A 13,883-nucleotide genomic window follows, 5' to 3' on the forward strand; every position below is an offset into this window, starting at 1 on the left:
CAAAACAGTTTTGAAATCAGTCTTCATGTAATGTTTGGCCCACTGGAGCCGTTTCTGCTTGTGTGAAGTGGATAGAGGAGGTCGACAGGATGGCGTATGCACAGCTGCAAACCTCTGAAGGACCCTGCATCTTGTTGTTCGGGGGACGTTGGAGGCACAAGCAGCTTCAAAAACTTGTCTGCTGCTATGACAAGGCTTTTTTGCCGCTGCTCTTTCAACCTGACGTAATTGCCTGTAGGAAAGAGTCCTCAATTTGCCCTTATCAGCACGCACACGTGTGTACTGTGAATCAGCTACATACTTCTTGATTGCCAAGACACTTCATCCTGATCATCGCACAATGTTGATTGTAGTCATGCCTTGACCTAAACACTCCACAATTTGTTGCTTCTCAGCAGCCGACACATCCTTTTTCTTTCCCATTTTGGCAGAAAATGTAGGCTGCTTAATAATGTGAGAGAGCCTTCTTAAGTAGTCTTGCCTTTCATTGGACACACCTGCCAAACTAATTAGCACAGGTGTCTGCAATTGCTTACAGTGATATAAAGAGCCCTGACACACATCACCATCAATGAGTTTAACTGACAAACAAACAAATTCTTCCCTTATCACTCCTAAACACTTTTTGCATAATAATTTGGAACGCAGTGTACATGTGCTTTTCCACAAAACACCAGTGGTTCACGTAGTGAATCTTACAGTTCTAACTTGCCAACCGTGGTCTGTATGGAATTGTTCAATAAAGGGCCCAAAATTAAGATAACATAGATGGGAGAGGTCTCTATGAATAGGAATTCCTAAGTATTTGATACTCTGTGAGGGCCAGGCAAAGGGAAAGTTGGACTGGATGGAATCCTATATGGATTTGGGGAGGGAGACATCGAGGGCCTCAGACTTCGCTGCATTGATTTTAAAATTTTACCATGTAACAAAGTGATCTATTTCAGCCATAACAGCAGGGATGGATATATGTGATTGAGTGATATATACTAGGACATCATCAGCAAATAGAGAGCACTTGTACTCGGTGCCTCCCACCTCAATCCACCTAATATTGGGGTTATGGCGAATTGATGAGAGCAGGTGCTCCGTCACTAGGATGTATAAGAGAGGGGACAGAGGACATCCCTGCCTTGTCCCATTGGTGATTGTGAAAGGTGATGAAAATGTTCTGACGCACCCCCTGGGCCTTGGGACACCCGGAGCCGGACCCTGTGGCGGAACTATTTATGTGGTTTTGATGTTTAAATGTCGGACTACGGGACCCGTGGATTGCGGTCAGAGTGAACCGCCGCTACAGGGCAGACCGCTGAGGCTGGTGTTGTGGGTGCAGCAGAGCGTAGCATAACTCCCCACGGGAGGAGTATAGCCTCAGGGCAGTGTATGCGGAGGATGGGGGTGATGGTGTAGGGCAGCAGCAGTAACGACACGGAGTCAGTGATGCAGTCCAGGGCCTTTACTCACAGTTCTTATTATCCAGACCACGTCTGCAGGTAACGGCTGCCCACGTCGTACTGTGCTCACCAGGTGAGGGGCTCAGACAACTCCCAGATAACTTTGGAGCACTTCACAGGACCCCCTTTGTGTGTCCTTTGTCTGGCCTTTCTTACCAACACTTCTGTCCGGCTGCCTCGGGCCTCCTCTTGGTAAACTTGGCGCCAGTTTCCCTGACCCTATGTGGTGCCTTCCTAGCGGGTGTAGCGAGGGGCTGCGCCACATAAAATGTCAGAGCCTCCCTTTTCTAGCTGAGGGTCGTTTCCTGCCTCCACTAGTTCGGGGACCGGTCTCCCCCTTTGGCCTGACCCCTCCACGCAGGTGGATTCGGGCGTGCGGTGGCGACTCGCCCGTCCGCACCCCTGGGATCCCTTCATTCCTCGTTCCTGGAGCCTTCTCCGCTCCTCTTCCTTCCTTCTCCCTCTTCCAGGCCTGGGCCTCTGTTACTAGGCCCGCCTCCGGAGCAGAGCTCATGCAGAGCCCCTGCTCCCTGCCACTTCTGCTCAGACTTCTCTGCACTGAACTAAGATGGTGCCCACCTTTTATACTCCCTTCTCAATGCACCCAGGAACTGCTTCCTCCCTGCTCCTGCACTACAGGGTTCCCCTTCCTCAGTGTTCCCTCCCCCCACTCCAGCCAGGGACAGGGACTGTCGTGCCCATCTCAGGGGCATATTGGTCGCCCTGCCCCACGGCAATGTGGTGTAATGCATGCAGGTGTCGGGTCCTGATCCACACTCCATCCTTACCTGAGAGTGAGATATCACACCTCTGGGTGAGGTGCAATACGTCTGTAGCAACCGAGCCCTCAGGGTGCTACAGTTCCATTTATCTTCAGCCTAGGTGACGTATTGCGATACAGGGCCGTGATTTTGGCTATAAAAGGGTCCCCTAGACCCCTACCCCAAGCTTTTTAAGAGAATCATATATGGCGTGCCAGGAGACTCTATGGAATGCTTTCTCAGCATCCAACGAGAGTATCTAATTACAAATTTTTAACTGCATCTAGCCCAGGAAATACTTTGTGCCTAGTAGCAGTGTCTGCTAGTCAGCGGATTATCCCGGCTGTTAAGCAAGCTACACCACCTGTAGTTTAGACACTTAATTTTTTCAAAGGAAATGCTTCGGGACCATGGGATACTTAGTGAAGAGCATCAGGAGGCACCCCAAGGCATAGGGGCTGGGACTGGCAGTAGGATGCCCTGCGGTGGACAGCCGAGCTCGATCCTTATAAAAGCTTTTTAACTGCAGCAGCTTTAGTGGACGCTACTGGAGCTGGAATTACCGCGGCTGCTGGCATGAGACTTGCCCTCCAATAGATCCTTGTAAATGGATTTAAAGTGTATTCATTCAAATTAGAGAGACAATTTAAATTAAAAAGCTTAGAGCTGCCTCCACCACAGGGGGGCTCGCTCGACCCACCAGCGGACAGGCACCAGTATTGGGAGAGGGGGGCTGGCCGTCAGGGTTCACCGCGGCTCTGGCACAAACCCGGCGACACGGAGGTGGCACGGGCAGGAGCGGACTGGCCGTGTCGGCTTCTCACTTTTTGGATTTTAGAAGGGCATGACATGCCTATATCTGTGTCTCCCCCTCCTTTTACTCCTCCACCTCTTTTATTTTCGCATGACTATATGTACTTGTCACTTTTCCATGTGTTAGTTATGTCTTCTGAGCAGTTTTCAGCTTTTGGACACCTTTGAAGGTGTTTTCTATGTGTTTCTATGTGTTTTTGTTTGCCTGCCATTGGTTTTAACGGTGTTCGAAGGTGTTCGACGAACAGTTCGACGAACAGTTCGGCGAACACACGGGTGTTCGACGAACCGAACCGAACTCGAACACTACGGGGGTGGCTCAACACTAATAATTATCATCACCCTCCCGCGTCTTTGTCTTCTGAAATTTTCCAAAACGCTCTCTGCTCTCAATCAAGGAACCATACAAGGTGATTCCAAACAGCCCAGCCTCATCTCATCCCAACGTGGATTGGGTCACAATGAGGAAGAGGAGGAGGAGGAGGAAGAACAGGAGCTAGTTTTCTGCGCTATAGATGGTACTACCTGCACAACTGCCATACTGTCTGTTCAGCATGGATGGTCTGAGGACAGGGAGGAGGAGGAAGAAGGGGAGGATGAGGAGGAGAGCATAGTCAGTCGTCCTCTTGGTGAGGACACGAAAGTCTTGCCACTTTGCAGTCTGGCACACATGGCTGAGTTTATGTTACGCTGCCTTTCCCGTGACCCTCGCGTTGTCCAAATTTTGGATGACAGTCATTACTGGTTGGTGACGCTTGTAGACCCACGCTATAGGGAGAACTGTATGTCTCATACTCCTTTGCAAGACAAGCCTAATAAAATGGGGCAGTACGAGAAGGCCCTTGTTGCAGAATTAGTCAAAAAATTTCCATCTGAAAACGCTGGAGGCAGAGGTCACAGTTCGTTGGACAACCAAGGAGTACAGGTGAGAGATTTACAAATGCAATCCAACAGAGGCACAGGAACACTGTCAAAGTTCTGGGACAGTTTTCTCAGACATTCCTATTGCACAGGCCCTGAGGCGGGGGGGTACTCTCACAAGGAGTGCAAAGTTTCGGAAGATGGTGAGGGAGTACCTTGTCGACCGTACCAACGTCCTCCGTGATTCCTCTGTGCCTTATAATTATTGGGTATCCAAGCTGGACACATGGCATGAACTGGCTCTTTCTGCCTTGGAGGTCCTGGCCTGCTCTGCCGCTAGAGTTTTGTCAGAGCGAGTTTTTAGTGCCGCCGGTGGACTTATAACCAATAGGCGCATTCGTCTGTCACCAGAAAATGCTGACAGGCTGACTCTTATAAAAATGAACAAGGGCTGGATTGGGCCAGACTTCTCAACACAACTGAATGATAGCAGTGTAACATAAACTCAAATACAGTGTCTTTTTTTGGGGAGGTCTAACTCTATTCCCATGCATCTCTGTCTTCACACCCAGATATTGGTATACGCTCTCTGATTCTGTCTATTTGCTCTTGTCCTCCTCCTTCTCCGCATGCTCATCCTCCACCACCATATCACCACCATATGTACCATATCAACATATAGTGGTGGCCAAAAGTATTGGCACCCCTGCAATTTTGTCAGATAATACTCAGTTTCTTCCTGAAAATGATTGCAATCACAAATTCTTTGGTATTATTATCTTCATTTAATTTGTTTGCAAGGAGAAAACACAAAAGAGAATGAAGCAAAAATCAAATCATTGATCATTTCACACAAAACTCCAAAAATGGGCCAGACAAAAGTATTGGCACCCTCAGCCTAATACTTGGTTGCACAACCTTTAGCCAAAATAACTGCGAACAACCACTTCCGGTAACCATCAATGAGTTTCTTACAATGCTCTGCTGGAATTGTAGGCCATTCTTCTTTGGCAAACTGCTCCAGGTCCCTGATATTTGAAGGGTGCCTTCTCCAAACTGCCATTTTGAGATCTCGCCACAGGTGTTCTATGGGATTCAGGTCTGGACTCATTGCTGGCCACCTTAGAAGTCTCCAGTGCTTTCTCTCAAACCATTTTATAGTGCTTTTGGAAGTGTATATTGGGTCATTGTCCTGCTGGAAGACCCATGACATCTGAGGGAGACCCAGTTTTCTCACACTGGGCCCTACATTATGCTGCAAAATTTGTTGGTAGTCTTCAGACTTCATAATGCCATGCACACGGTCAAACAGTCCAGTGCCAGAGGCAGCAAAGCAACCCCTAAATATCAGGGAACCTTTGCCATGTTTGACTGTAGGGACGGTGTTCTTTTCTTTGAATGCCTCTTTTTTTTCCTGTACACTCTATGTTGATGCTTTTTCCCAAAAAGCTCTACTTTTGTCTTATCTGACCAGAGAACATTCTTCCAAAATATTTTAGGCTTTCTCAGGAAAGATTTGGCAAACTCCAGCCTGGCTTTTTTATGTCTCGGGGTAAGAAGTGGGGTCTTCCTGGGTATCCTACCATACAGTCCCTTTTCATTCAGACGCCGACGGATAGTACGGGTTGACACTGTTTTTTCAAAGGGTGCCAATACTTTTGTCCACCCCCTTTTTAGGTTTGGTGTGGAATTGTATCCAATTTGGCTTTAGGACAATTCTTTTTGTGTTTTTTCATTGACGACAAATTAAATGAAGATAATAATACCAAAGAATTTGTGATTGCAATAATTTTCAGGAAGAAACTGAGTATTATCTGACAGAATTGCAGGGGTGCCAATACTTTTGGCCACCACTGTATCTACGTCTCTTGCAAGAGACATTGGAGTTTCTCCAAATATTTGGCAGCCGTTTTTTCACTGCATAGGCAAAAACTATGGGAGACCCACTTCCTAATAATGGGAACATTGTTTTTAGGAGGCTCTCTGACCTCTACGTCTCTTGCAAGGGGCATTGGAGTGCCTCCTAATTTTTGGCAGCCGTTTCTTCACTGCATTGGCAAACACTATGGGAGACCAACCTCCTAATAATGGGAACATTGTTTTTAGGAGGCTCTCTGACCTCTATGTCTCTTGCAAGGTGCATTGGAGTTCCTCCAAATTTTTGGCAGCGCTTGCAGTCACTGCATACGCCGGCTGATGACTCTCTAACAATAGCGAGGGCCGACTGCTGGCCCTTTAAGAATAGTAAGGGCCGTCTGATAGCTCTATAGAAATAGGCTTTGTGACTTTCAGAGTCCCTCCATCATAAATGAAACAGGATATGTCTGATGATGTGTCAAACACCACAGGGCCAGATAAAGTTGTAAAATGTTAAAATGACATTTCCCAGTGAATGCATTTGTCTTAAAAAATAATGTAAAAAAAAACACAGTAGGATCTTTCTTTAGTTTAAAAACCAGAGTCGCCAATGTAACTTCAATGTCATCACAATTTCCAGCTCCTGTACCTCCTCCTCCAGTTCGGCCTCCATCTCCGAAAGACCACATCAGTCACAAGCTGAAAGCACCGGAGCCCTGCCTTGGCCAAGCGGCAACAGGCTGTGCTGAAGATAACATGCTTAATGCTTAGGTGACAAACCGCCCACCGCTTCAGAGTTGTTGAAAGCTGTAACACAGCAGCCTGATCTGTGGATCTCATTACTGAACATACAGCCAGGCATGGTCGTGTGTGACAATGGGCAGAACCTGGTGACAGAGAAATGACAGCAATTTAATGCTCGCTCATCACTATTTAGGATAGATTGAAGGGGTGCAAGAGTGTGGGAAGGGAGGCCACAGAGCAGGAGGTTGCAGTAGTCGAGGCAGGAGATGATGAGTGCGTGCACTAGTGTTTTTGTAGATTCATGGTTGAGGAATGTGCGGATCCGGGAGATATTTTTGAGTTGGAGTCGGCAGGACGTGGAAAGGGCTTGGATATGTGGTTTGAAGGAGAGGTCAGAGTCTAGGGTTACCCCGAGGCAGCTAGCTTGCGGGACTGGGGAGAGAGAACAGCCATTGACGTTCATAGATAGGTCGGGTGGGACGGATGAATGAGATGGTGGAAAGATGATGAATTCAGTTTTGTCCATGTTAAGTTTTAGAAATCTAGCAGAGAAGAAGGATGAAACAGCGGACAGACATTGTGGGATTTTGGTTAGTAAGGAGGAGATGTCGGGTCCGGAGAAGTAGATCTATGTGTCATCAACATAGAGGTGATACTGAAAGCTGTAAGACTCTATGAGCTGTCCCAAGCCAAAGGTGTAGATGGAGAAGAGGAGGGGTCCTAGGACCAGGGGAGTATCTAGGGGGGCAGGCAGGGTATGTGCCCCGGGCGCAGCCGGCAGGGGGCTGCATTCTGCCGGTCTCCCGGACCGGGATTCGGCCGGTCTCTGAGCGGGTGTCAATCTGACAGCCCGCTCTGACAAGCTGCAGTGTGGCAGCTCCCAGTGATTGTACTTGCGTCTTGCAGACGCAAGTACAATTGAAGCTCTGACCATCGGCTTAGAGCAACGTCAGCAGCGTAATCAGGTCATGTGATCGCGCTGCTGACGTCACTCACCGGTGCCCACAGGAGGGTAGAGCAACTGTGGTAAGTGATCCTGTGGAACTGAAGACACCAAAGATTCGGGGGTGGGTCATGTTTATTAATTGTGCAGGGGGGGTATTAATTGTACAAGGGGAGTATTTATTATGCAGGGAGGTATTAGTTGTGCATGGGGCATAGTTATTAATTGTGCAGGGGGGATTTATTGTGCAGGGGGTATTTATTTTGCGGGGGGGCATATTTATTAATTGTGAAGGGGGATATTAATTGTGCAGATGGGCATATTTATTAATTTTGCAGGGGGGCTATAAATTGTGCAGGAGGGCTATTAATTGTGCAAGGGGGCTATTCGTTAGTTGTGCAGGGGGATATTAATTGTGCAGGGGGCATATTTATTAATTGTGCAGGGGGGTATTTATTGTGCAGGGGGTATTAATTGTGCAGGGGGGTATTTATTTTGCAGGGGGGCACATTTATTAATTGTGCAGGGGAGCTATAAATTGTGCAGAGGGGATATTAATTGTGCAGGGGGGTATATTTATTAATTGCGCAGGGGGGCTATTAATTGTGCAGGGGGGCATATTTATTGTGCAGGGGGCTATTAATTATGCAGGGGGCATATTTATTGTGCAGGGGGCTATTAATTGTGTAGAGGGGCATATTTATAAATTGTGCAGGGGCATATTTATTAATTGTGCAGGGGGCCTATTTATTCATTGTTGAGGGGGCTATTTATTTATTGTGCAGGGGCCATATTTATTCAGTGTGGAGGGGAGATTTATTCAGTGCGGAGGGGAGATTTAATCTGTGGTGAGAGAGTGGGGAGTGGGTGCAGACACATTATTGGTAGCGAGGGGGAAAATGTGTGCGGACACAGTATGGGGAGTTAGAGGGATGTGTGAGGAGGAAACATTAGGAGGTAGGGGGAAACATGTAAGGAGACTATTGAGGGGAATAGTGTGAGGAGACGACAGTATGGGGCAAGAAAAGTGGGCGATAGCATGGGGGGACAGGGCATGGGTAATGTTGTGGGACCGGTGCTTGTGGAAGGCGGAGACGACACCAGGAGAAATAAGGGAAGGCTGGGGACAGAGTATGGACACGCTGCCGCCGCTGCCATGAGTTTGTGGACAGCTTCTGCCTCCATGAGCCTAAAAGGCCACATTTTAAGTGCAAGTTGCTTTAGATGACTTCCTGGGAGAAATGACAGCTGCAGTAGATAGTTTCCCAAGTCCTTTCACCAAGCTAAATAATATGGCTGTGGGGACATACAACTCTCGCAAAAAAAAGCTGTGGACTGGCTCCATACTGTCCCTGGCCACATCCACTTGACCACTTGTTTGTGGTTAGGTGGTCCTTCCCAATAAGTGCACTGGGGAGGGCACAGGTAATTTTGTCTTGGTTGAAGGCAATGCAAAAGTGCAAAAATGCATCAAAAACGCTACGTGTGAACATAGCCTAAGGTGTAGAGGAGCATTTTTGTTTTTGGTTATTTATTTTGCCTTATATACAAGTCATTACCCTGGAAAGGATGTTCTTTAACATATTTCCCAGGAAAAAACATTTTGGTTTCGTTTTTGCATGTTTAATTGTGAGTCCGTAAAAGTGGCGTAATACCTCTGACAACGTTGTTGACAGCAGTGACCTGGGAGTCAGAAATGCTTCCAGGGGTCTTCCCCATGCTGTTCCCATGTCATTTGAGCACTGTTCCCGTCGATTTGGACAATTTTTAGGCCCTCTGCAGACCGCCGGAAAAATGCTTGAGTTTCCCATAGACTTACATTGGGCTCGTTACTAAGACCGAGCACTCAAGCATTCCAATTTTCTCGACCCAAGCAACGAGTACCTGAGCAATTTAATGCTCGCTCATCACTATTTAGGATAGATTGAAGGGGTGCAAGAGTGTGGGAAGGGAGGCCACAGAGCAGGAGGTTGCAGTAGTCGAGGCAGGAGATGATGAGTGCGTGCACTAGTGTTTTTGTAGATTCATGGTTGAGGAATGTGCGGATCCGGGAGATATTTTTGAGTTGGAGTCGGCAGGACGTGGAAAGGGCTTGGATATGTGGTTTGAAGGAGAGGTCAGAGTCTAGGGTTACCCCGAGGCAGCTAGCTTGCGGGACTGGGGAGAGAGAACAGCCATTGACGTTCATAGATAGGTTGGGTGGGACGGATGAATGAGATGGTGGAAAGATGATGAATTCAGTTTTGTCCATGTTAAGTTTTAGAAATCTAGCAGAGAAGAAGGATGAAACAGCGGACAGACATTGTGGGATTTTGGTTAGTAAGGAGGAGATGTCGGGTCCGGAGAAGTAGATCTGTGTGTCATCAACATAGAGGTGATACTGAAAGCTGTGAGACTCTATGAGCTGTCCCAAGCCAAAGGTGTAGATGGAGAAGAGGAGGGGTCCTAGGACCAGGGGAGTATCTAGGGGGGCAGGCAGGGTATGTGCCCCGGGCGCAGCCGGCAGGGGGCTGCATTCTGCCGGTCTCCCGGACCGGGATTCGGCCGGTCTCTGAGCGGGTGTCAATCTGACAGCCCGCTCTGACAAGCTGCAGTGTGGCAGCTCCCAGTGATTGTACTTGCGTCTTGCAGACGCAAGTACAATTGAAGCTCTGACCATCGGCTTAGAGCAACGTCAGCAGCGTAATCAGGTCATGTGATCGCGCTGCTGACGTCACTCACCGGTGCCCACAGGAGGGTAGAGCAACTGTGGTAAGTGATCCTGTGGAACTGAAGACACCAAAGATTCGGGGGTGGGTCATATTTATTAATTGTGCAGGGGGGGTATTAATTGTACAAGGGGAGTATTTATTATGCAGGGAGGTATTAGTTGTGCAGGGGGCATAGTTATTAATTGTGCAGGGGGGATTTATTGTGCAGGGGGTATTTATTTTGCGGGGGGGCATATTTATTAATTGTGAAGGGGGATATTAATTGTGCAGATGGGCATATTTATTAATTTTGCAGGGGGGCTATAAATTGTGCAGGAGGGCTATTAATTGTGCAAGGGGGCTATTTATTAATTGTGCAGGGAGATATTAATTGTGCAGGGGGGCATATTTATTAATTGTGCAGGGGGCTATTAATTGTGCGGGTGGGCATATTTATTAATTTTGCAGGGGGGCTATAAATTGTGCAGGTGGGCTATTAATTGTGCAAGGGGGCTATTCATTAGTTGTGCAGGGGGATATTAATTGTGCAGGGGGCATATTTATTAATTGTGCAGGGGGGTATTTATTGTGCAGGGGGTATTAATTGTGCAGGGGGGTATTTATTTTGCAGGGGGGCACATTTATTAATTGTGCAGGGGAGCTATAAATTGTGCAGAGGGGATATTAATTGTGCAGGGGGGTATATTTATTAATTGCGCAGGGGGGCTATTAATTGTGCAGGGGGGCATATTTATTGTGCAGGGGGCTATTAATTATGCAGGGGGCATATTTATTGTGCAGGGGGCTATTAATTGTGTAGAGGGGCATATTTATAAATTGTGCAGGGGCATATTTATTAATTGTGCAGGGGGCCTATTTATTCATTGTTGAGGGGGCTATTTATTTATTGTGCAGGGGCTATTTTTATTCAGTGTGGAGGGGAGATTTATTCAGTGCGGAGGGGAGATTTAATCTGTGGGGAGAGAGTGGGGAGTGGGTGCAGACACATTATTGGTAGCGAGGGGGAAAATGTGTGCGGACACAGTATGGGGAGTTAGAGGGAGGTGTGAGGAGGAAACATTAGGAGGTAGGGGGAAACATGTAAGGAGACTATTGAGGGGAATAGTGTGAGGAGACGACAGTATGGGGCAAGAAAAGTGGGCGATAGCATGGGGGGACAGAGTAAGGTCACAGCCAGGAGGGAACAGTATGCTAAGGAGGGGAAGAGTGATGAAGGGACATAGTATAGAGACTGAGCCCTGCAGGGGGGACACAGTGTGAGGACAGTGTGAAAAGGGAGCCAAGTATGGAAAGGAAAGGGCAGTGTGGAGAGCATGTACCATAAGGCGGACAGTGTGGGGGTGATATTTTGTGCAAGCAATATAGTGAGGGACAATTATTTATTCAGGGGCTCAGCGTAGGGCAGATATTTTTATTCACGAGCATCATAATGACACTGCTATCTTTCAGGGCATCGTGTGGGGATGTTCTGCAGAAGACCGGAGAAGATGGAAGTCTGCAGAGATGGCTGTGGATGAGAAACCTCATCATGGCGTCTGGGCAAGAGGAAGAAAAGAAAGAGAATGACTCCAGAGACAGCGTCATCTATAAGGTACCTGAATGTAAATGTTTTTTATGATGCTGATATTTTTTTATTTATGTTAGGAGCATTAAAGATGTTGTCCACGTTTATGATGAGTCTGCAATCATTCTATGTGACTGCAGACTTCTGAATTATCACAGTGCGCACTGCACACTGTCAGGATTCACGTGTTGACTAGACATGCGTGGCCTCACTCAATGAAAATGAATTGAGGGAGGCCGGACACGTCTATTCGGAATATGGCCTGAAGTATACAAATTGCATACTTGTGGTGACATGACCGTCCACTGTTGCCACGGCAAGGGAGAATTCTAAATGTGTGCAGTGCATGTGCTGTGAGAATTCAGAAGCATGCAGTCACACACAGTGACTGCAGATTTTCATCTCAAACCTGGATGACCCATTAATTATAAAATGAAACCCTGTAGCCAATCCTGACAGCGTGTAATATACTCACTGTCAGGATTCAGTTCTGCTTGCAGTTTCCATCAGTCATCACATGGCCACTTCACTCATATGAGATTTTCAAATGGTCACGTGACAACAAGCTTTTCTTCCTGCTTCTCTCAGAGAGAATTAGGAATAGCAGCTCGTCAGCATGTGACTAAGGCCACGGCCCCACTAGTATTTGGTCAGTGTTCGGTCAGTATTTTATCTCAGGAGAGGGAGACAAAACCAGGTGAGGAACAATCAGGGAAAAGGTATAATAGAAACAAGTGCACCAATTCTGCATTTATCACCCATTCCTGATTTTAGCTCCCACCCCTGAGAAAAAATACTAACCAAATACTAATAATGGAGCCGTGGCCTTAGTGTGCAAATCACATATGTGCTGGGGATGGAGCCGGGGGGATGCCAAACTGAATTATTGACCCGGGTGCTAGAAGACCTAGATACACCTCTGCCTAGGACTGAACCTTGGGGGACACCCACAGATAGGGGGCGAGATGAGGAAATGGTGTGTGAGTGGGAGACACTGAATGTCCTGTCTGTTAGGTATGAAGAGATCCAAGATAGGGCCAAGTCTGTGATGTCGAGAGATGAGAGAGTCTGTAGTAAGAGGGAATGGTCCATTGTGTCGAAGGCAGATGACAGGTCTAGGAGGAGGAGGACAAAGTAGTGTCGCTTAGATTTGGCGGTTAGTGGGTCGTTGGTGACTTTAGTCAGGGCAGTTTCAGTAGAATGGTGTAGTCAGAAGCCAGATTGGAGGCGGTCAAAGAGGGAGCAGGAGGAGAGGTGGGAGGACAGTTCAAAGTGGACATGCTGTTCAAGTAGTTTTGAGGCATAGGGGACAAGTGATATGGAGTGATAGCTAGTCAGAGAGGATGGGTCAAGGGAGGGCTTTTTGAGCATGAGTGTGATCGAGGCATGTTTGAAGCATGAGGGGAAGACATCAGTTGTTAGTGACAGGTTGAAAAGGTGGATTAGGGTTGGGATGAAGATAGTGGCAAGGTTGGGGATGAGGTGGGAAGGGATTGGGTCAAGTTCACAGGTGGTGAGGTGTGATTTGGAGAGTAAAGAGGAAAGTTGATCTCCCGTAATGGTGGAGAAGCTGGTTATGGAGGAGGAGAATTGAGTAGGTGTGAGGAGGGGCTGGGGGGACTTCAGGCAAAAATTTTGTCTTATGGTATCAAACTTCTGCTTGAACAATGAGGCAAAGTCTTTGGCTGAGATGAGAGGAGAGGGAGGAGGTGCTGGGGGGCGGAGGAGAGAAATGAAGGTGTTGAATAGTTGTTTTAGGTTGTCAGACAGGGAGCACATGAGAGATGAGAAGTATGTTTGTTTTGCTGCAGTGAGTGTGGACTTCAAGGTAGTGTGGGACTGTTTGAATGAGATGAAGTGCTCATTGGAGTGGGACCTTTTCCATCTACGCTCAGCAACCCTGGAGGCCCGTCCCAGTTCCTTGGTTAGGCTGGTGTGCCAGGGTTGCCTGTTCATTGTTCAAGCTTTGGTATGTGTGAGGGGGGCGACCGAATAGAGAGCTGCAGTTGTTGTGGTGTTATATAATGCGGCAACAACATCTGCGTCATGTAAGGAACTGATGTCTGTAAGAGGGAGGAAGGATTCAGCGAGTGAGTGTAGGTCAAGGTGTTTGAGGTTTCTGCGAGGGCGTGCTAATTTGTGGAGTGGGGATTGTTGCCTTGGAGAGGAGAGGGT

This window comes from Phyllobates terribilis, unplaced genomic scaffold (genome assembly GCF_046119375.1).
Source record: "Phyllobates terribilis strain yellow unplaced genomic scaffold, ASM4611937v1 Scaffold_4__5_contigs__length_816908805, whole genome shotgun sequence".
Classification (NCBI taxonomy): Eukaryota; Metazoa; Chordata; class Amphibia; order Anura; family Dendrobatidae; genus Phyllobates; species Phyllobates terribilis.